The 21,838-nt window shown below is 41.7% G+C and overlaps 1 long non-coding RNA gene across 1 annotated transcript in view; it reads left to right on the top strand.

The window, feature by feature from the left end:
* Window positions 1-46: 46 nt before the first annotated feature.
* LOC138745774 (uncharacterized) overlaps window positions 47-21,838 on the top strand; it is a 58,542-nt gene continuing 36,750 nt past the window's right edge. The window contains exon 1 of the long non-coding RNA XR_011346503.1: window positions 47-186. This is a non-coding gene — a long non-coding RNA (uncharacterized lncRNA). The remainder of the gene's footprint in view (window positions 187-21,838) is intronic.

The following is a 21,838-nucleotide window of genomic DNA, read 5'->3' as shown; positions in this document are numbered from 1 at the left end:
TGATTGGCTCGTGCTGTGAGGAGGCGGGACGTTTGCGGCGGCATCGTCTGCTGAGGGTCCGTCGCGTCCCCGCTGGCCCAACGGGAAGAAATTGGCGGCGGCGCCGGGATCCTCAGCCGCGCGGTCCAGGGAAAACGGGCGACCAGCAGCCCGGTGGGACCAACCCGGGAGCGGCCGGTACCGGCGGTGTGTTTGGGTGGAGCTCAGGCGTCGGTGCGAGGCCTGATGGCGCCGACAGGGCGAGGCTGGAGGCCGCGGGGGTTACTTGCGGCGGGAGGTGGCGGGGGCAGGTGATTGGCAAGTCTGGTTGGCGCATGCGTGGTGAGTTCGCGAATATGTTGCAGATACGCATGTGCCGATTGAGGGCAACGAAGCATTTGCGCAAGCGCCAAGTGATGACTGGCGCATGCGCACAGAAATTAAGATGGCTGCCCCCATCCAATGGATCCTGAGTCACAAAGTCAATCCGGACATTTTGGGTCTTTTGTGCCCTGTGTCTCTGTTCTCCTTTGTCAAATCATTTTATTTTAAAAATAGGCTCTAAGGCTTCAGGGCTCTTCGCACGTGGTCAAAACCTCGACTTGCGACCATCGTGGACACCCACCCCGAAGCGACCATTGTGGGACCTTTGGACTCCACTACGGTCGCAGGTCGGGGAGGACCTGTCGGTGTCATTGGGTCGCTTCGGAAGGGATGGAAAACCAATCCATTTTTCTTTGCTTCCCAATGCTCATAGAATGTGTCTGATTCCATCCGTTTTTCCTGTTGTAGTATCACATTCTTCATAAACTTAGATGTTATTTTTTTAAAGTTGACATACCATGTGTTTAAAATGCAATGTTTCTCAGTTACTTGTCCGAATGCCTTAAAAATATAGGGACTTTGGTGTTAACAATACAGAGTCAATATTTCACCAATCCTTTTGAATTTATGATCTCTGGGATTTCTGGTCATGTTTTCTATTTCGGTTGGTGTATCTTGCAGACCTGTTTGGTTGCAGCAAGTAAGAAGTTATTGATTTGTAGCATCCGCTGCAGCAGCGCAACCAAATAAAGAGACGTCCCCACAAGGTGAGTGTAAAACAAAGACTGGCTTTACTGGTTTAAATTCCCCACGTGTGCTCACTGGCCCACCCACTTCTGGTGACGTGCCCCTGACTTCCAGCAGTGACGTCATTGCATTGTGGCATCACTTTCCAGCTGGCTGGTCGCTACGCGGAAGTCAAGGGCATCTCAGCCCGCACATGGTGCTAGGCCCAGGCTCCTTCTCAGTGGTAAAGGGGACTCTGTGCCATCTTGGACTGTCCAAGTGTTGCAGTGATTTGGCCTTTTATGCTTGCCCGGTCACCTGGTGCGCTACAATCTCAGCATTGATAAGGGGAAAATTCTTTCAATGTTTTATTCACTTTTATTACAGAATTATTCCTAGTATATCTGTGTAACATTGAAAGTAATGGGTTTTTATGAACAGGGATCATGATTTTACTCATAATTTGGTTAGCCAATGGATGGGACATTTTTTGCTCATGCCCCATGGGAATCGAAATAAAAATGAAGTGACAAAATTAGGAAGGTTTTTGACCCTTCCTTTTAAGCAGGATGTCAGGATAACCTTCATGTTACTTGCTGAATTAAAATGTGATTTTAATTCTTATGGCAGCTGCCATATTGGCATTGCAAGGAGAGATGGGAAATGGGTCAGATCCTTGGTGTTCCCAGTAATGCAACGTAGAAAGATGTCACAGGGCTGAATGTGGTTTAGGGAGGGAGAGGGTATTAATTTTTAGGAAACGTATGTGGCCAGCCACCTATCAATATTTTTTTTATCAAATAGAAATTCCTGCTGGTAGAAGCCATTTCCTACTTTGAACAGGCCCAATATCATTATCCAAACAGATATTGTTAAGAGCCCAAAGGATCCCAAAACCCAGCAGCAAGAGACATTCACCAAGACAAGTGGTTTTTTTAAACAGAAGTTATTTTTAATCAAATTTAATCATGAAAATAGAATCAAACTTTAACTTAACTCTATACTTAACAAATCCCAATTAACCCCCTTTTAATTCTAAGTGCACATGTTTGTAATGTGTTTAAATTTAAGAAAAGTTCTTTGGTTCACAGTTCAATCTCACTTCTCCTTCTTCCAAGTTCTCTGGATGCAGGCAATTCCGCTGTGCACAGAATGGAATGTGTATAAATTTCACCAGGATTTGGTGCTCAAAAGGTAAATGTTTACCACTCAGGATAGGTCTTGTAGGGTTTTTCGAGAGAGATTTGTTGTTCCAGGATTTCCACAACTGAGGTACCACCATTAGTCACCTCAGTGTCTCACTGATGAACCTTGCCCCGTTAGGGTTTTCCAGATGGTAACGTCTTTCTGCAAGCTACTACAGAGTTCCATTACTCTTATTCCAAACAACAGGAATTCTTTCTTCTGCTTAACCTAGTGGTAGATAAACAAAACCGAGAAGTGACTTTCCTGGAAGCAGCCTGCAGAAAGGTACTTGTAGCCATCCTGGCTCCATTTCCAGACAATGGTCATTCATTTTATGACATCAGTTCGATTAACACCTACTTGTGAATGTGCATAACATTCTCCAGAGATCTTCAATATTTCTTCAGTCTTTCAAATAAGATGTTTTAAAATGTATGTGTGTGTATGTATGCAACCTACTCTAAATCTTACCAAAATCCCTAATATTACCAAATTCTTCAAATATATTTATCTATTACAATATCATGTGAGGACCATTTAAGAGACTCTTAGACAGGCATACATAGGTGAAATAAAAACAGGGTTGTAGCGGAAGCACAGCGCGATATTACGAACTACCACCATCAGTTCACAGACTTACCTGACATGTCGCGGGCTAACAGTGCTGGGCACCAAAGTACAGTGAGTGGATCAGATGAAGCCCCTGCCTAAAGGCACGGGGCACTAATGGCTCCTAGCTTTAACCTGCTGGTCCTGTGGACCGGAAGGTGTTCACTAATATTCTTATTGACAGGCAGGGAATAAAAGGTCTGTGTATGTCTGCAATAAACCAGTCTTGAGTTGACGACCTTTGTATGTGTTTGCCTTTATTTAGTAGCATCTACCGCAGTAGCCGCTACAGGGTATTATTTTTTTGTTAGAAATATCAAGATCAACACAACATCGTGGGCCAAAGGGCTTGTACCGTGCTGTAATATTCTGTTATTTCTGTTATTGCTTGATTTTGAATATCTGTTGTAAGTATCACATTTGTGGCCCAAAATGTGAAGTTAATAAAACATCAAAAACAAGTTTTATCAGGTAAACTTCTCAGTGTCTTTATCTTCCTGTTTCCTTTGTTCTCCTGCTTGTGCTCTTATCTCCCTCTCATACCACGTGACGTCCGGTACATCTCATACATATTCATTATCATGACATCCCTCCTTTAATCAGAAATCAACTTTACCTTCACTTACCAATATCCCTCGGAAACATACAAACATCGTAACTAATGGTAATACTATAACTCAACTACATAAAATTTACTTCCTACAGCACTCATACATGCACTTTATGATATAAGATTAAAATACTGTCCCAAAGTTCTAATTAAAACAATGGCACAAAGTCTTCGTATCGTTTGGGCACTTTCCGGTTTCATTTCGGCCTGCCTGCGATATTGTCGTCGCTTCTCGGTTGTTCACTCTCAGCGTCGGAAATACTGCTCGCCACGGCTTCGGGTGTTTCTGGCGCTCTAGTCACTTCATCAGGAGTGCTGGTAACTGCCTCTGGAACATCATCAGGTCTCTCAGTTTCAGCATCTCGTATTGGCCTTTCAACCTCTTCGCTCGATGTATCTTTGGACTGGTACATTTTTACACCTGATACATTTCTCTTATACTGGACTCCAGTCGGAGAATTGGCTATCACCATACTGCCACTTCTGGATACGACAGTATTGGGTTGATGGTAATAAGGTGTGTCTAGTTTATCACCAGTTTCATGCCTCACTAGAACATTATCTCCTGGCATGATGTCTGAGTACTTGGCTCCACGTTTCGAATCTGTGTACAGCTTTGCTGCACCGTTCTTTTCAGCATCGTGGTCCCTCATCTCCTGGTCATCTCGGATTTCCTTTATTTCTGGCAATTTTGTGCGGATTTTTCTCCCAAAAAATGCTTCTGCAGGACTTTTTCCAGTGGTTGCATGAGGCGTTGCTCGATAGACAGCCACATAAGATAGCAATGCTTCTCGCCAATTTTGTCCTTCTGCGTGTGCAATCCTCAATCGTTTTTCAATCGACTGATTTTGTCTCTCTACTTCTCCGTTGGCTTGTGGCCATTTCGGAGTTACTTTATGATGGTGGATACCTGTGGTCCTCATGTATTCCGCAAATGTCTCTGAAATGAATTGTGGACTATTGTCTGAGTATAATGTAACAGGTAATCCTTTGTGCTGTGCACACGTGGGTTCGGATCCCATCCTCGTCGCCAATGTCACATTTGTGGCCCGAAATGTGAAGTTAATAAAACATCAAACACAAGTTTTATCAGGTAAACTGACAGTAAGCTCTGTGAGACTTCAGTAATGTAGCAAATTTGCACAACAACATTGCAGTCAGAAGTTTATATCTCCTGGTTGACTTGATATTTTCACATTTTTACACAATGCTTTCTAGGTCTGGTCAGTAAGAAAAGAAATATTGTTTATGTCTGAAAGTAAGACTGGAACAGAGACATTAATACCAAGGTAAATATCACCCTTTAGTGGCTGGTGAAGTTTCCTGATGGGCACAAGTTATCCCTCAGTGGCTACAGTGATGTGAAAATGTGGGTAAATTATTTTGTATATGATTTATACATGTTAAAATTAGCTGTTTTTTGTTCCAATTTCAGGTAGGTGTGGTTGCAAAGTGGGTAAGGATAGAAAATACTTGGGGATCAAAAACTGGGGCTTGTATTTGATGGTGTGAAAGTCAAAATGGAAACTCAGAATAAGGCTAATCTGATTAAGCAAGCCACTGGCTCTCATACATCCACCAGAAGTGAATCTAGAATTGAATTATGAGTCTTTTATGGTGGGTATCTTCAAAGTCTGTTGATTGCAAGACTAAATTAAGAGCCCTTTTGCCCCTGGCTGTGCTGAAAGATTGTTTTTTTTATCAACTAAATCTTTCTGAGAGGGAGAATAGAGTGAAGCTGCTTTCCTACTCATTGGTGATGAATCTTACAGTAAGATCTTTCAAATAATTACAGATTCCTAATTCCTCCCAGTCCTCGGGCATTTTCTCCTGCAATCTACATCAGTTACCACCATCCAGGGATTCTCATGCAGGGTAATGTTTCACAATCACCTCCTCCAACCATGTCCTTGCACTCTGTGGCAGGAAACCAATCCAGAGTAAATGACAGATTGGCTGAGTGCCTCCACTTGGATCACAATGGCCATCTTGGCTCATGGTCGCAAGCTGTTTTAAGTTCCATTCCATTCCCACTCTGACCTTTGTCTTCTGCCTCCTCCATTGTCTGGGTGAGGTCAATTCCAGAGGAACCATCTCTTATTGCATTTTTGAATCGATGGTATGAATATGGAATTTTCCAAGTTCATGTAACCTGCCCACCCCCATATTTTTATCTCTCTCCTGTTAATTCACCCAGTTCCCCTTGTATTTTCCCTTCCAAACCAGATGACTTATAAAAGTGGGCAGAGAAATGGCAGATGGAGTTTAATCGGGACAAGTGCCTTGCACTATGAGAGGACTTGTAGTAGTGTTGCAATGAGGGATCTTGGGGTGCAAGCGCGAGCTCCTTGAAAGTGGCAACACAAGTGTAGAGCGTTAAAGAAATTATTCTTCATTGAGCAGGGCATGAAGTATAAATGTGGTTAGGCCACATTTTGAGTGTTTTCTGCAATTCTAGTTGCTGCATGACAAAAGGAGTTTATCAGGGGGTTGCTTGGTATAGAGCATTGGCTCTGAGGAGTGATTGGACAAATTTGGATAATTTTCTCTGGAGCATTGGAAGCTGAGTGATGGCCTGGTTGAAATTTATCCAATTTTTGTAGTCCTGGAGAAGGTAGATTTCTTCTTCCCCCGCCCCCGTGGGAGATGTAAAAATACTACGATGCCTATATTGAACATGAGAGGGGGAAAAGGAGAAAAGTGAGGCAGGTTTTTGCACAGTGCGGTGGGGGTATGGCCCACACTGCCAGGATAGTGGTGAAATCGCCATGATTTAAGAGGCATTTGGTTGGGCACATGAACAAGAAGGAATGTGTGATGTGTATGGATCATGTGCTGACAGATGGGATTAATTTAAATGAGCATCATGGTCTCCACAGATATTGTTCACCAAATGGCCTATTCCTGGGCTGCTCTGTTGGGTGATGATTCATCTCTTTTCAAGGATTGTTGCCAATGGGCAGTAAACTTTTCACAGAGGTCTATCTCCAATGAATGTATTTAGAACATTTCCATGAGTTAATTCCCTGTAGAAACAGCAGTTTATCATAGAAACATGGAAGATAGGAGCAGGAGTAGGTCATTCGACCCTTCGAGCTTGCTCCGCCATTCAACGAGATCATGGCTGATCTTAAAGTTCAGTACCCCGTCCCCGCCTTCTCTCCGTAACCTTTAATACCCTTATACTGAAGAAATAGATCTAATTCCCTCTTAAATATATTTAATGAACCTGCCTCTACTGCCCTCTGTGGCAATGAATTCCACAAATTCACCACCCTCTGGGTAAAGAAATTCCTCCTCATCTCGGTCCTAAATGGTTTGCCTATTATCCTCAAACCATGGCCCCGGGTTCTGGATTTTCCCATCTTTGGAAACATCCCATCTGCATCCATTCTGTCCAGTCCTGCCAGAATTTTATCTGTCTCTATAAGATCCCCTCTCAATCTTCCAAAATTTGAAGGCCATCATTACTGAATCCATTGTAATCAGCCTTCACCTTGTACAATGTCCAGTTGAGACAAGAAAAACAAAATGCAACTTTTAACCTCGGGGAAAGATGAGTAATCCTCTGTACCATAGAATTATTGCTGAAAAGATATTTGGAAAATTTTGTGAATTCAGCTTCCAAAGAGGAACCACAACAAGATTTTTAAAAATTAAACCCAGAACATTTATTAGAAGATGTTTATCACAATAAACATGTTAAGGTCCAGTGATGATCGATTCAAGAATGGCATGTGGCAGTAATAAAAGGATTGCAGGATAGATATATTCCAAGGAAAAATAAAGATTTGGATAGTGGTTTAAATGGTTTTGTAGCCAAATTTGCAGAGGTCACCAAGATAGGGGACAGAGTAGGAAGTGTAGAAACCGTAAAGTTGCAGAAGGATATAAACAGATTAGGAAACTGGGCAAAATGATGGCAGATGAGATTTAACACCGAGAAATGTATAGTTGTACATTTTGGCAGTGGAAATAAACAGGAAGCATACTATTTGGATGGGATGAAAATTCAGACCTTGGATGTGCAAAGGGACCTGGGTGTCCTTGTGCAAGGAAACCTAAAAATTAATGAGCAGGTAAAATTGGTCATGAAGAAAGCGAATGCTATGTTGGCATTCATTTCAAGAGGAATAGTGTACAAGCGTAAAGAGGTGTTGATTAGGCTCTATGGGGCACAGGTGAGACCTCATTTCGAGTACTGTGTGCAGTTTTGGGCTGCCTATCTGAGAAAGGATGTGATGCTTTTGGAGAGGGTGCAGAGGAGAATGACGAGGATGATTCCCAGAATGCAAAATATAATGCACAAGGAGTGTTTGACAGCTCTTGGGTTGTATTCATTGGGGTATCGTAAATTAAAGAAGAAAGCTCATGGAGACATTTTGTATTTTGAAAGGTTTAGATAGGGTGGATGCGGGTAAGATGTTTCCCTTGGTGGGTGAATCGAGGACAAGAAAATTAGAGGTTATCCATCTAAAACTGGGATTGGGAAGAACTTCTTTCACCAGAGTGTCATGGAGCTGTGGAACTTACTGCCTCACCTCATACAGCAGTGGATGCCAGATCACTGGGAGTATTTAAACAAGAAATAGACAAGTATCTCATTAGTGAGGGCATGAAGGGATATGGGGAAAAGGCTGGAAATTTGAAGGAGTGTAGAGTAGCTCATTGTGTATTTACAGAGCAGACTCAATGGGCCTGGTGGCCTGGTTCTGTTCTTTTGTCTTGGGATCTTGATCTCATTTGAGAGAGATTATTGAAGGAAACTGAGAAAAATGGAAACATTCGAGGCAATTGTTGGAGTAGGTTATTTGTTTGTCATCTCTATGTAAAACTCCAAAATTATCTGTCACTTTGGATCAGTGCTGGTCCCTCCAATCCCTGAGGAACATAGTCTTTCTAATATGTCATGTGTTATTTCAGCTACAAATGATTCTCTTTTTCAAACATGGCCACAGGTTACTCGTGCTTCATTTCTGTCTTGCAATCTTTTTGGGTGGTTTTTCAGTTGTAAATGTGGAAAATTCCATTTTGGGAGTGGATTTCTTGTCACATTTTTCCGTGATGTATTTGAAAAAACGTTGTTATGTGGACTGAAGCTCTTGAATGCAACTGAGCTGCATTTGTTGTCCTTCCAATGCCATCTGCTGCCTGACAAGCCTTCAACCTGATTCCTGCCCTTTCCAAGCCTTGCTCAAGTGTTTTCCTCGCCTCGTGACCCCATAGTAACGGTGTACAGACATGCAATAAGCCACCATATAAAGGCAGGGTCTGAGACGCAGGCTCGTAATACGCCCAGATTATCTTAAAATCGCAAGATTGGATTGGCAAGAGTTGGGCGTTGTCCACAGATCTGACAGCTGCTGGGCTTCACAGTTGCATATGGTTCTGAAAAAAACTAGGGATTTGCGGCCTTGCAGAGATGATCGTCCCCTGAACAATTCCACCGTGCCTGACTGATACAATATTCCAAATTTACAAGACTTCTCAGCAAACCTCCACGGCAAATATGCATTTGCTAAAATAGATCTAGAACGTGCTTACTATTAGATTCCATTTGAGTCTCCGGATGTCACGAAGACAGCAGTATGCTCCCATTCGGCATGTTTGAGTTTCTGAGAATACCATTCGGTCTATGGAATGCAGCTCAGACATTCCAGTGGTTCATGGACCACGAACTCACTGGCCTTGGGTTTGTTTGGTGCTTGTGTTCATCAATTAGATTCTGGTTGTTAGTGTGGATGAAGAGGAGCACAAGAGCCACCTTATCTCATCGTTTCCAAGGCTTGAGGAATGCGGCATCGTGATCAATCCCAGGAAATTGTTTCTGGTGCTTCTGATCTTGTATTTTTGAGGCCTAGCGTTATGCAACATGGTATTTTGCCTGATGAATGGGAAGTACGTGAATTTTGAGAATTTCCTCCCCCCGTTAAGGTTGGACAGTTGTGATGGTTTTTAGGTATGAGGAATTTTTATTGCTGTTCCCTGGTGAATGCCACAGCATCTCTATTACCTCTTGCTGAATGACTCAAAGGATCTTATGTCTGTTTCAAAAAGACCTTAACTTTGAAAGACGATGCATTTGAAAGTGTATGCTTTCCATGATGTGAACACTGTACTTACAAATGCCACTAAGGTTGTACATCAAATGCCCAAGGTTTTGGTCTCTTACCACAGATGCATCTGTCAGTGCTGTGGGACCAGTGTTCGAACAACGAGTCTGTGGGCAATTGGAAACTTTGGCATTTTTTGTTCCAGCCAAGTGGTCACCAGCTCAGGAAAATATAGTACATTTGGGCAAGAACTCTTAGCTATCTATCTCGCAGTGAAACATTTCAGTTTTTAAAAAAATATCTTTATAGTTTTGTATACAGTTCAATATAATAATAGAATCGAATCCAAATGATACTTTCAATTATGAAAATGGAATAAAAAAATAAATGTGGTACTGTACATAAAAGTGATTTTTTTTTCCCCAACAGGAAGGACTAGGCTGTATATGTGGGCGGCTATGAGGCAGGAAATTCTCTCTTCACAATCTATCTCTTCCTGGTAGAAGAGCATCAATCAAACTGGTTAAGGAACATCTTACCTGGCTTCGTGTTAAACAGAATGTTGGATTATGCGCAAGGACTTGCTTGTTGGGTGAACTCCCTAAAGTCTCCAGGCACATGAAATTCAAGCTGGGGGATTTTGTCGCTTTGGATTCCTATTTCCAGCACGTGCACCTTGTGGCTTGGAAGGTCCACTTCTGCCATCTCGGCAATGTACTTATCTGCTCACGTGTGAGGACAGAACTACCAGGTGGAAGGATGAAATTCCTATCATCGGCATCTCTGCAGAGACAATTGCTTGGACTTTTGTGGATCATTGGATTCCATCTTTAGGTGTTCTGAGCACTATTACAACAGATCGAGGGTCTCAGTTCGAGTCAGCATTGGTCTGAGCTCTCACTGATCCTCTGGGCACTACCTGAATTATGGCTAAGCATTTCAGGGCCAACAGATTCTTTAAGCATTTTCATTGACGATCGAAAGCACCATTGACAGCAGGTGGCAAATCATCTACATGGAGCGAACGTTTGCCCATGGTTCTCCTTTGCGTGACTACAGCTCTTAAGGCAGATCATGGATGTTTAGTGGTAGAGCTAGTCTATGACTGTATGCTGACCTTGCCAGGGAGTTTGTGAATCTGAGTCCAGACACAGTGCTCCATAAATAGGTCAGTTATCTTGACCATCTTCGAGAAAATGAGATTACTCTGATGTTCTCCTATGTGGCAGCATCATCTGCAGTAGATGTGCCAAATGATTCACAACAGTGTTCTCGTGTGTTTCTTTGACATGATGTTGTTTGTAAACCACTTTAGCCCATTTACGATGTTTCTTTCCAGGTCTTATGGCAATATCCATAGTGTTTTTTGATTGACAGGAATGGAAAAGGTAACACTGTTTCCATCAACAGGATGAAGCCAGTGTATTTCGAATGTCCACGTTCTGCATCAGGGCCAGAGCGAAAGGACCAGTCGTGCACCTGCATCCCCTGTCTTCCAGAATCATACGAGATCAGGCTGAACTGTCAACCCTCCAGACCGTTACACTGGGGACAGTTCCATTCAGTCGCCTCCTTGCATGGAGCGGAGGCTGGAGGTGGGAGGGAGGGGGCTGTCACGGTGATGCATCTGCCTGCTTTGGGAACAGTGCCAGTTGCCGCTGATGATGTAATTGGATCATCGCACTGGAGGAATAGCCCACGGGCGCAGGTGCGTTAAGCGTGAGTATATGGGTGATGGATCTCGGATGCAGGAGTGGGGGAGAGAGAGAGCATCAGGATCACCATGTGGCACTGAGCTAAGGAGAAGGTCAAAGGGGTTTGGCTGGGTGATGTTTGGAGAGTTGAAGAATGCAATGTTGTGTCTGAGGAGGATAAAGAAGGTTGACTGCATTGTCTTCTGGAGGAAATGAGTGAGGATATTCTTTAATTGTTTGTGAACGATGGTATATCAGTGCCATTACAAATCTAATCCTTCCCTACCTCACACTCATTACCCTCTATTATTTTTCCATCCATGTATCTTAGAGTGTTTTGAATGTCCTTATTGTACCAGCCCCCACCTCCACCCCAGCAATGCATCCCAGACCCTCACTGCTCTGTATTTTTTTTTAAACTTGTTTAGACGATCAAATCAAAAGATGAATGAAGTTCTACTGCTTCATCTCGTGATCTCATCATCATTTCTTTGCAGATTATGGGCAAATTGAGAGAAAAATGTTTGTCTTAAATAGACACTATGAAGGAGAGGGGGGAAGGGTGGATCCCTTATTATATCTGCTGTGCAAATACCGCGAGGTGCATTGTTACAGCACATAACAGCAAATGTAACACCTCATCATCAGATGTTGAAGAATACTGGGGAATATTAATGATCTAAAATACCCAAACTGGAGAAATAAATTGAAATAAATGCCTTTGGAATGAACTTTGGAAGGCATCATTGGGTTTTCGTGACTTGCTCATGAACCAGAATTTCTCTCACATGGGTTCTGGCTCCTGAGACTATTCTCTTGCTTCCATTTCAATGAAGTGGCTACTTTCCCTTCCTGGCTCCCATGCAAGCTCCCTGTGGCTTCTTTTGTACTGACTGTTATTATGTTGTTGCAAAGTACTGTCCATCCATCTTTTCTCAAAATCTGGACTAATCCGTACCAACTCATGAAATATTGATGCTCTCCATTTATTGACTTTCTTGATTTGAGTTTCTTCCTGTCCAACATGGTTCGACAGTGGATGGCACAATCGCAATCTGTTGCGCTGCCAGTGATAGGGATGGGGTTCAAATCCTGCTCTCTCTGTGAGGAGTTTCTATGTTCTCCCTGTGTGTGCTTAGATTTTCCCCGGGGTGGGGGAGGGGGGTCCATATTTTTCCCACTGTTCAAAAAGTATGAGCGTGTTGAAGGTGAATTGGGAGGCACAGGCTTGTGGGCCTAAAGGGTCTGTTACTGTGCTGTAACTAAACTTAAAATATCGCATTGACTCTGATATGTCACTAATGTAAATCTTGGTAGTAATGGTGTGTATGATTCTGCTTTGTCTTGATCTCTGCGGCTATTGGCCTCGTCTCTCATATGGAACCCTATAACTTGGGTGTTTTGGAATTACATTGTTGTGAGGAGTATATCTGAATGAATAGCTTCGCAAATTGCTCACCATGTTCGTGTTTAAAGTCCATCTATCCTTGTCTGACAATTCTGGACTGGAAAATTGTAAATGTTACTCCACTCCTTAAGAGGGAATAGAAGCAAAAGACTGTAAATTTTAGACCATGTCTTCACATTAAAAAAAAATTATCACGTAAATTTAACAAATAATTCTGAAAATGAGGCCATTGTAGATGCTAATGCATATTTCCATGTCAATTTTTGCAACAATACTCTAGCCAAAGTACCTTTCTATAAAAATATTCTGATGCCTGCATAACTCTTTAAAGAATATCTTTGGAAGCGAACATGGAATTGATTGAAAAAGATATTGAATACAAGGAAAAATATTCACTTCAACACAATTCACATCTACCATTCATGTCAAAGGAAGATTTTTCCATTTAATTAAATCAGCTTTAATTTTATCAATAGAGAAACATAGTTCAACTTACACAAATGTTGATAATCCACATCAACCATTACCCCTAAATATTTAATTTTCTTAGTCCATCTAAGCTGTTAATCTGTTAACAAGCAGGATAATCTTCCTCCTAATTGGTAACATGTTCCTCTTATCCCGATTAACCTTATAACCAGACATTTCTCCATATTGTACCAAACAGGTTTGCAGATGTCATAATGATTCTGAGGATTTGTTAAATATATTGGTAGAAAGGAACCTTATATTCTCTTCATTTATTTTAATCCCACTAATTTTATCATTTTGTCTTATAGCTTGGGCTAACGGTTCTATCACCAATGGTGACAAAGGACAACCTTGCCTTGCGGAGCGTGTTAAATTAAAGGTATCTGAAATTTGTCCATTTGTCACCATCCTCACCAAAGGATTTTTATACAAGGCTTTAACTCAACCAGGTAAAAAAGGCCCAAACTTAAATCTTCAAGTACTTTAAATAAAAAGTACCTTTCAACTCGATCAAAGGCTTTTTCTGCATCTAATGCCACTATCATTGATTGATTCAAACAATGTCTTGACACATTAATCTAACAATATTTTAAGAAGAAAATCTATTCTTAATGAAACCTGCTTGATCAACATGTATTAAACGTGATAAATACTTTGCAAGTCTATTAGCTACTATCTTATAATCTACATTTAATAAAGATATTACTCGATATGAGGCAACTCTCAATGGGGCTCTTCCTTTTTTGCAATAACTAAGTCTAGGTCTAGAAAAGGATTCTGGAAATGGTTTTGCTCTTCTGTGGCTTGTTTAAGAACATCCATCAAAACAGGAGACAAGACTTCATAAAATTCTTTATAAAACCCTCCTGTAAACCCATCTTCTCCAGGTGATATTCAATATCGCTTCTTCAATTTCTAAATCATTGAAAGGAATTTCCAATTCTGTGCTATCTTTATTGTCCAAAACCGATAACTCCAAACTACCTAAAAAAGACTCAACACGTTCCTCATCCTGACTTACTTCAAAAGGATATAAATTCTGGTAAAATGAGTGAAATTCATCATTCATTTCCTGAGGTTTAAAAGTGACTCCGGTATTATCTCATCACATTTATTGTCCTTGATGCCTGTTCAGTCTTTAATTGCCGAGCGAAAACCTTATACACTCTTTCTCCTTACATATAGTAATGCTATTTGGATCATTGTATTAATTTTTCATATTTATATGTTTGCATTATATTATAACAGTTTCAACTGAATCAAAAAAGTCTTTTCATCCACAGTCGAATTTCGTTGGAATTCCTTTTCTAACATTGTTATTTCCTTCTCCAAATTTTGCCTCTCTGCCAAATGCTGCGTCTTAATTCTTGTAGAATAATTGATTATCAGAAATCTTAAATAAGCTTTTAAAGCATCCCACAAAACAAATTTACTTTGTACTGAATATGTATTAATTTGCAAATAAGACTGAATATGGTCTTTGATATAACTTTGAAACTTTGGTTGCTTCAATAACATCCTATGAAATCTTCACCGATAAGGGTCTCTACATTATACAAACCAGAACATGTGCAGGTCCACAATCCTTTATCCAGAACCCTCGAGGGTGGGCGGGGGTCACTGTGTTCCGAATTTCAGATTTTTCTGGATTTCGCAAAGACAGATTTAAGCCCACCAAATTTGTGCTGCTGTATCCACCCCCACTCCCTTCTAGTCACGCTGCCATTTTCCCCCACCCCTCGCCCACCTGATTCGCGCTGCATCTCTCTCCCCACTTGCTGGTGTTTGGAGCTTTCCGGATTTTAGATGTCCGGATAAATGATTGTGTACTTCTTCTTAACAATGAAGAATGATCAGACAAAATCCTACTCTTATACTCTGTATGTATAAATCTACCCTGTAATTGTATTGACATTAAGCAAAAGTCAATTCTCGAAAAAGAATCATGTCTGGGTAAATAAAAAGAAAAGTATTTTTCTGTGAGTATTAACTTCCTCCAGATTTCCACCAAATTCAAATCTTTCATTGAGTCTAACATCCATTTAGCTATTTTGGTTCTTTGTACAGTTTTTGGAAATTTATCCAACTCTCAATTAAAATCCCCACCAACCAAAATATTTTCATTAGCTTGACCCAGATTCAAAAAAGTTACAGAAATAATATCTTCATCATCTTCATTGGGTGGATAAACATTCATCAAAGTCCATACTTCAGCAAAAATTTTACAATTCACCAACAGCTCTCTACCCAATGTGGCAGAGAATGATTCAACTGAAACATTATCTTTGTATGAACCAAAGTTGCAACTCACCTCTAGCTTTCGAATTAAATGAAGATGCAAAAACATGTCCTACCCAATCTCTTTCCAATTTCTTTCTCAGACAAACGAGTTTCTTGCAAAAAAGCAACATCAACCTTCATTTCTTTATATATGCCAATATTCCCTTCCTTTTAAGTGGATTATTAAGTCCTTTAACATTAAAGGTCAAAAAATTTAAATGAGCCATAACTTGATTTCCTCTTGAGATTGACACTTCACACAGCAATTACATATTTAAATAAACCCAACTCCCCCCCTTTCAATCAATGAGAAAACCCTGAAAAAATGTAAAAACCTACAAGAACCAGACCCCCCTCTGTGGACCAGGTGTAGTTCATACCACAAGTGGCAGATGACTTTAGAAGTAGTAGAGTCAATCACCACCCCCCAACCGAAATTTAAAACCCATCAGTCATCCTAGTGATAACAACCACATTAAGCTTGAGCTTCATCTTCAACCTCACTCACCAATTCTGATTCCAACTTCTTTACCCCATTCCCTTCCCAATCTTATCCCAGGACATTTTCCCCATCGATTCCTTCAAATCTGGGAAGAAATTTGCAAACGCTAATGCACCATAAGGACTCTCAAAACATTGAGACTGATCTGGCCCGTAAATCACCTTAAATACCTTCGGATACTGAAAAGTAAACTTATATCCTTTCTTCCACAGCACTGCTTTGACCAGATTAAACTCTTTCCGTCACTTAATGATCTCTTGACTTAAATCAGCATAAAATAAAACCCTATTGCCTTAAACCATCATTGGGGTTTGATCAAGGCGAGCTTTCTGAACCGCAAGCCACAATATCATTTCTCTATCCTGATATCACAAACATCTTAAAAGAACCGCTCTTAACATTTGACCCGGAAAAGGTTTTCTCCTTAATGGCCTATGAGGCCGATCTAAAAAACACGACTCCAAATATCTCTGGAATCCATTTCCAAAAATAATTTTACAGGATCTTCTGGCAGACCAACTATCTTAATATTATTACGACAACTTTGATTTTCCAACAAATGTCCCTTCTGGACATACCAGCGTGTAAACAAATCCTCAATTTGATCCATTATCTCCACATAATGGTCCACACGGTCCTTACAGAGAAATAAAAATGTTATCTATCCTCTTAAATTGATCTTGTCCAGTGTCCACTGCTGTTGAACTCTTATTAATATCAACTTGAATAGATGTAATTTCTTCACACATACCAGCCATTTTTCTCTTCGTACCAGCAAATTGATCATTTAAAGTTTCAAAACTTTAGGTCATAGAAGACATCATCTTTTCATTTGGTTGGATCAGTTCTGTAGACATGAGGTTGACTTCCATCCCTGTTGCAGGGGCCTTGAAGTCTGGGGAAGGCATCTGTGGTGAAATGACAGTTTTCATTGGAGTAGGAGATGTTCTTAAATCCTTAGGCGTCCCTTCAGTGAGTCCAACTGCAGAAAGTAGTCATTCTTGCTATTCTTCTTCTCGAACTTCTAAGTTGTCCTCCTCCACCTCTTCTCTGCCACCTCATACCTGGCAGCCCAACTGCGGATCTGATCCAGAATTTCCTGAATGCGATAACTTCCACCCATGCTGAGAAGCTCAGTAGAACACAGGGGAGCATCTCCAGATGCACCGCTGCATACAGGCAGTTCCCTTCCCGCTAACTCCCGCTGGCATTCGGGCACCAACACCCCACTCTCCTTTGTCAAGCTGGCTCATGTCGGATTCCATACGCGCGCTGCTCCTGGCCCGCCACCAGGCCAAAGATCTCGGCGCCATCTTGCCTCTGAGGATGCGGAAGTTTCTTCCAGCTTCTCCCAAGTTCCACGTTGAGGATTTGGATCTATCTCTAACTGTTCCTGAGGTTCCTTCTGGACGGTCGGGCTTGCTTCTTCTGTACTTTTCACAGGTTGAAAACTGAGGTTTTTTCTAAGTTGCTGGTAATGAAATGGTATTGTATGTACTTACCAGTACAGGCATGGGTTGGCCCACCCTCTTGATGAAATCCTCTCCGAGACTCCTCCCTGGACTCCTCCCCTGTGACCCAGGCCATAAAGTTCGAGGCACCTCTTCCTTCCCTTCACTTTCTTGCTTGGACCCAGGCCTGCAGTCTTGTGTGTAATGAAGGCTATCGTTCCCCTTATTCTTTGTCTCTGTGATTATTGGGCCAACTGGTCGTGCCCAACCCTGCTTTTTTCCTTTCTTCATTTCCAGAATCCTACTGTAGTAAATTACTGTTCAAAACATTGATAAAGTCTCAAAAGTCACTATAGTTCAAGTATTGAACAGTTCGTCATGGAGAGGTGTCTTCTCACATCTTTTATCAACGCCATCTTGCCACGACCCCCCCCTCCCTTCAGCTGACTCCTTGAACACCATCCAATCCACGGACTCTAGGCACTCCTGCAGCTGTCTTCCCTCCCGTGACCACCTTCTGGTTGTCCTGATCACATAAGTGTTGTGAGCAATTTTAGGCCCCATTTCTAAGAGAGGATGTGATGGTCCAAAGGTGGTTTACAAGAATGATCCTGGGGATGAGAGGAATAATGTTTGAGGAGCATTTGATGGTTCTGGGCCTATACTCGCTCGAGTTTAGAAGGATGAGGCAGGACCTCATTGAAATCTGATGACTAGTGAAAGGGCTGGATAGAGAGAGGATTTTGCCAGACGTGCGAGAGTTTAGGACCAGTGGGCACAACCTCAGAATAAAAGGATGTCTGCTTAAAAAGGAGATGGAGAAACCTTTTCATCTGGAGCAGTGATTTTCAAACTCCTCCTCCACACCCCCACCCCCACCCCCCGGATCATATTCCACTTAATCCCTGTGCCAGAAGTGCTCTGTTAGTAAGGGATTGCTTAAGGTGGAATGCGATTGGAAAGAAAAAGTTTGAAAACCTTTGTTTTAATTGTTCCTCATTGACTTGTTCTGTGAGTGGTTTCATAACTCGAGAGGAAATGGGCCAATGACAATTTTTCTCAGGCAAAATATTTCCTTCACAATGGGTCCACTGCAGTCTTTCTCAGCCTTTTTTCCCATTCATATGCCACTTTAAGCAATCTCTTACTCATTTTTTGACACTCCAAGGAATAAAGTCCCAACCTGTTCAACCTTTCCCTGCAGCTCAACTCCTGAAGATCTGGCAGCTTCGTAGTAAATCTTCTCTGCACTCTTTCAATCTTACTAATACCCTTCCTGTAGCTAGGTGACCAGAACTGCACACAATACTCCAAATTTGGCCTGACCAACATCTTATCCAACCTCACCATAACTTCCCAACTCCTATTTTTAATATGTTAATTAATGAAGGCCAAGATGACATAAGCTGTCTTTAGAACCCTGTTGTCCTGTGACACCACTTTCATGGAATTATGTAACTGTGTTTTATCTCTTGCTGCCCATTTGTATAACTTCTCTGTTCAATTTCATAAGGTTGGCTTCTGGAGTATTTTATTGTGCCCCTTGATCTAGAGATTCTGGCAGAGCAAAGCAATTTTGTTTTCTTTTGTCAGCTCAAATTTTGTCACATTGATCCAAAAACAAGTATTTTCACCATTCCTTCATTTCAGATTCTCTGCAGCTGTCGTATTGTACCTCACAGTGACGACATCATGTTTGTCTTGTTTATCCTTTACCCCTCCATCCAGAGGATGTTGATCAATGAGTGGACTCCACTCATCCAGCACCACTGTCATTTCTGCTGCTCGGGATTTTCATCCCACATATTCACTTTGTTATTTCCCCTCTTCTTTTTCTCAGCAAAGAGAATCAGGTTTTTTTGATCATATTTCTGAATCCCATTGAAAGGTTATCGACCTGAATGTTTCAACTCCGATTATTTTTGCAGAAGATGACCTGCTTAGTATTTCCAGCATTGAGTTTTTATTTTACTGCCTTGGTGTATTACTGAGTGCTTTGAATGGGAGAAGAAATATGGGTTGGGTTAAGTGGAGATGTTTCGATCATGGAGTGCGTTTAGAAAAATAAACGTAAAAGGGGAGGGTGCATGGAAATAGTTAAATCATCTTTTAAAATTGTTTTTTTTAACTATGATTGTTTTCCGATGTACGTGCAGTGTTCAGAATTAAAAATTTATTGTTATGAACATGTCACAAAATTTGTCGTTTTGTAGCAACAATACAGGTGCAAATATTGTTGTAAATAACATTTTAAAAAAAGAAATCCATTTGTGCTAAATGAAGCATAGTGAGGGAGTGACTGTGGTTCCTTGTCCATTCAAAAATCTGATGGCAGAGGGGGAGAAGCTGTGTTTGTACCATTGGATGTTCGTCTTCAGGCTCCTGGACCTGTTTCCCTGGTGATAGCAGTGTGAGGAAGGCCTGGCCTGGGTGGTGAGGGTCCTTGAGGATAGAGGTTGTTTTCTTGAGACTCCGCCTCTCGGAGAAGTCCTTAATACATGGGCTAAGGATGAAAGGGGAAAAGTTTAGTGGAAACATGAGTGGGAACTTCTCCACAAAAGGTGGTGGGAGAGTGGAACAAGCTGCCAGCTGCATGAGGAAATATGAGCTCAATGTTAGCATTGAAGAGTTTGGACAAGTTGAGGGATACGAGGGTGTTGACAGGCTCTGGACTGGATGCTGGTCAGTGTGATGAGACAGGATAAGAGTTCTTCAGTTGGTGCGTTAAACCATAAGACAGACAGCTGTGTTCTCACCCATTTAATGGAATGCGCATGGTGCAGCGGGCCGAGGAATGGCACGTTGATCTGTGGAGTCTCCTGCCGGAAAGCATGGGATACTCACGGGGCTTAATTTAAACCTGCTGGCAGCAAACTCTTAATGATGTCCCACCTTGTCCCGTGGAGCCTGCACATATAACCATATGACAGTTTACAGCATGGAAACAGGCCATATCGGCCCTTTGAGTCTGTGCCAGTTCACATGAACAACTCCACTAGTTTTCCCCTCCAATACTCTGGTCATATCCCTCCAACCCCCTCATATCCATGTACACATCCAACCTTCTCTTAAATGACAGAAAGGACCCTGCCGCAACTATCTCTTCTGGAAGATCACTCCATTCTGCCACCACCACAGAAGCATCTTATAACATTTCTCCTAAAGTTTTGCCCCCTTACCCTTAACTCATACCTTCTTGTTCCAACCTCCCCCGCCCTCAGGGGAAAGAGTCTACTCATGTCTAGTCAATCTATTCCCTTCATAATTTTAAATACTTCGATCATAACTCCCTTCAACCATCGACGTTCAAATGAATAAAGTCGCAGTCTCCTTAATCTTTCTTTGTACTCTAGATGTTGTAAGTCAGGCAACATTTTTGTAAATCTTCTCTGCACCCTCTCCACCTTATCTATATCATTCCTATAATTTGGAAACCAGAGCTGAACACAATTCTCCAAACCTGGCCTCACCAATGCCTTAAACGTTAGTCTATGCTATGATTTATGAAGGCCAGCATGCCATACCCCTTCTTAACTACCCTGTCTACATGGGAATCCACCTTCAGTGAACTCTGTACCATAACTCCAAGATCCCTCTGTTCCTCTTCATTTCTCGACCCCCTCCCCTTAACTGCATAGGTCCTATTAAGATTATTTTTTCTGGAATGCAGCACCTCACACTTGTCAACATTAAATTCCATCTGCCATCTTTTCCAAACAAACCAAATCCTGTAATCCAAGAAAACCTTCCTCACCATCCACCACTCCCCCTATTTTCATATAGTCTGCATATTTGCTTACCCAATTAACCACACCCTCAACCAAATCATGAATATAAATGATAAACAACAGGGGACCCAGCACCAATCCCTGAGGCACACCACTCGTCATAAGCTTCCATCCTGACAGACAGTTGTCCACCATGACTCTCTGCTGTCTTTGTCCCAGCCACCTCTGAACCCATCTCACTATCTATTAATCCCTAGTGACTGAACCTTGCTAACTAACATTACATGTGGAACCTTATCAAAAGCCTTACTAAAATTCAAATAGATCTCGTCAACTGCCCTACCTTCATCCACTTTTCTTGTCACCTCTTCAAAAAATTCAACAAGATTCGTTAAAATGATTTTCCGTTCACAAACCCATGCTGGGTGCCACTGATCAATCCCTGTCTATCCAGATATTTGTATATACTATCTCTAAGAATACCCTCCATATCTTTCGCCACCACCAAAGTCAAACTTACTGGCCAATAATTACTTGGCCTGCACCTTGTGCTTTTTTTAAACAGTGGAACTCCATTTGCAACCCTTCAATCCTGCGTCACCACACCCTTCTCCAGTGATCTTTGAAAAATCACTGTCTGAGCCCCCGCTATTTTCTCCCTGACTTCCCTTAACGTCCTGGGAAAAATCCAATCAGGACCAGGAGACTTATCCACCTCCATTGACCCTGGAAGCTCCAAAACCCTCTCTTTACTAATCCCTATTCTTTCCATAACTAAGCTATTCACCTCATTTATCTCACATAATCCAGTGTCTCTT

This window comes from Narcine bancroftii, chromosome 11 (assembly GCF_036971445.1).
Source record: "Narcine bancroftii isolate sNarBan1 chromosome 11, sNarBan1.hap1, whole genome shotgun sequence".
Lineage (NCBI taxonomy): Eukaryota > Metazoa > Chordata > Chondrichthyes > Torpediniformes > Narcinidae > Narcine > Narcine bancroftii.
This window is presented reverse-complemented; position numbering and strand designations above follow the sequence as displayed.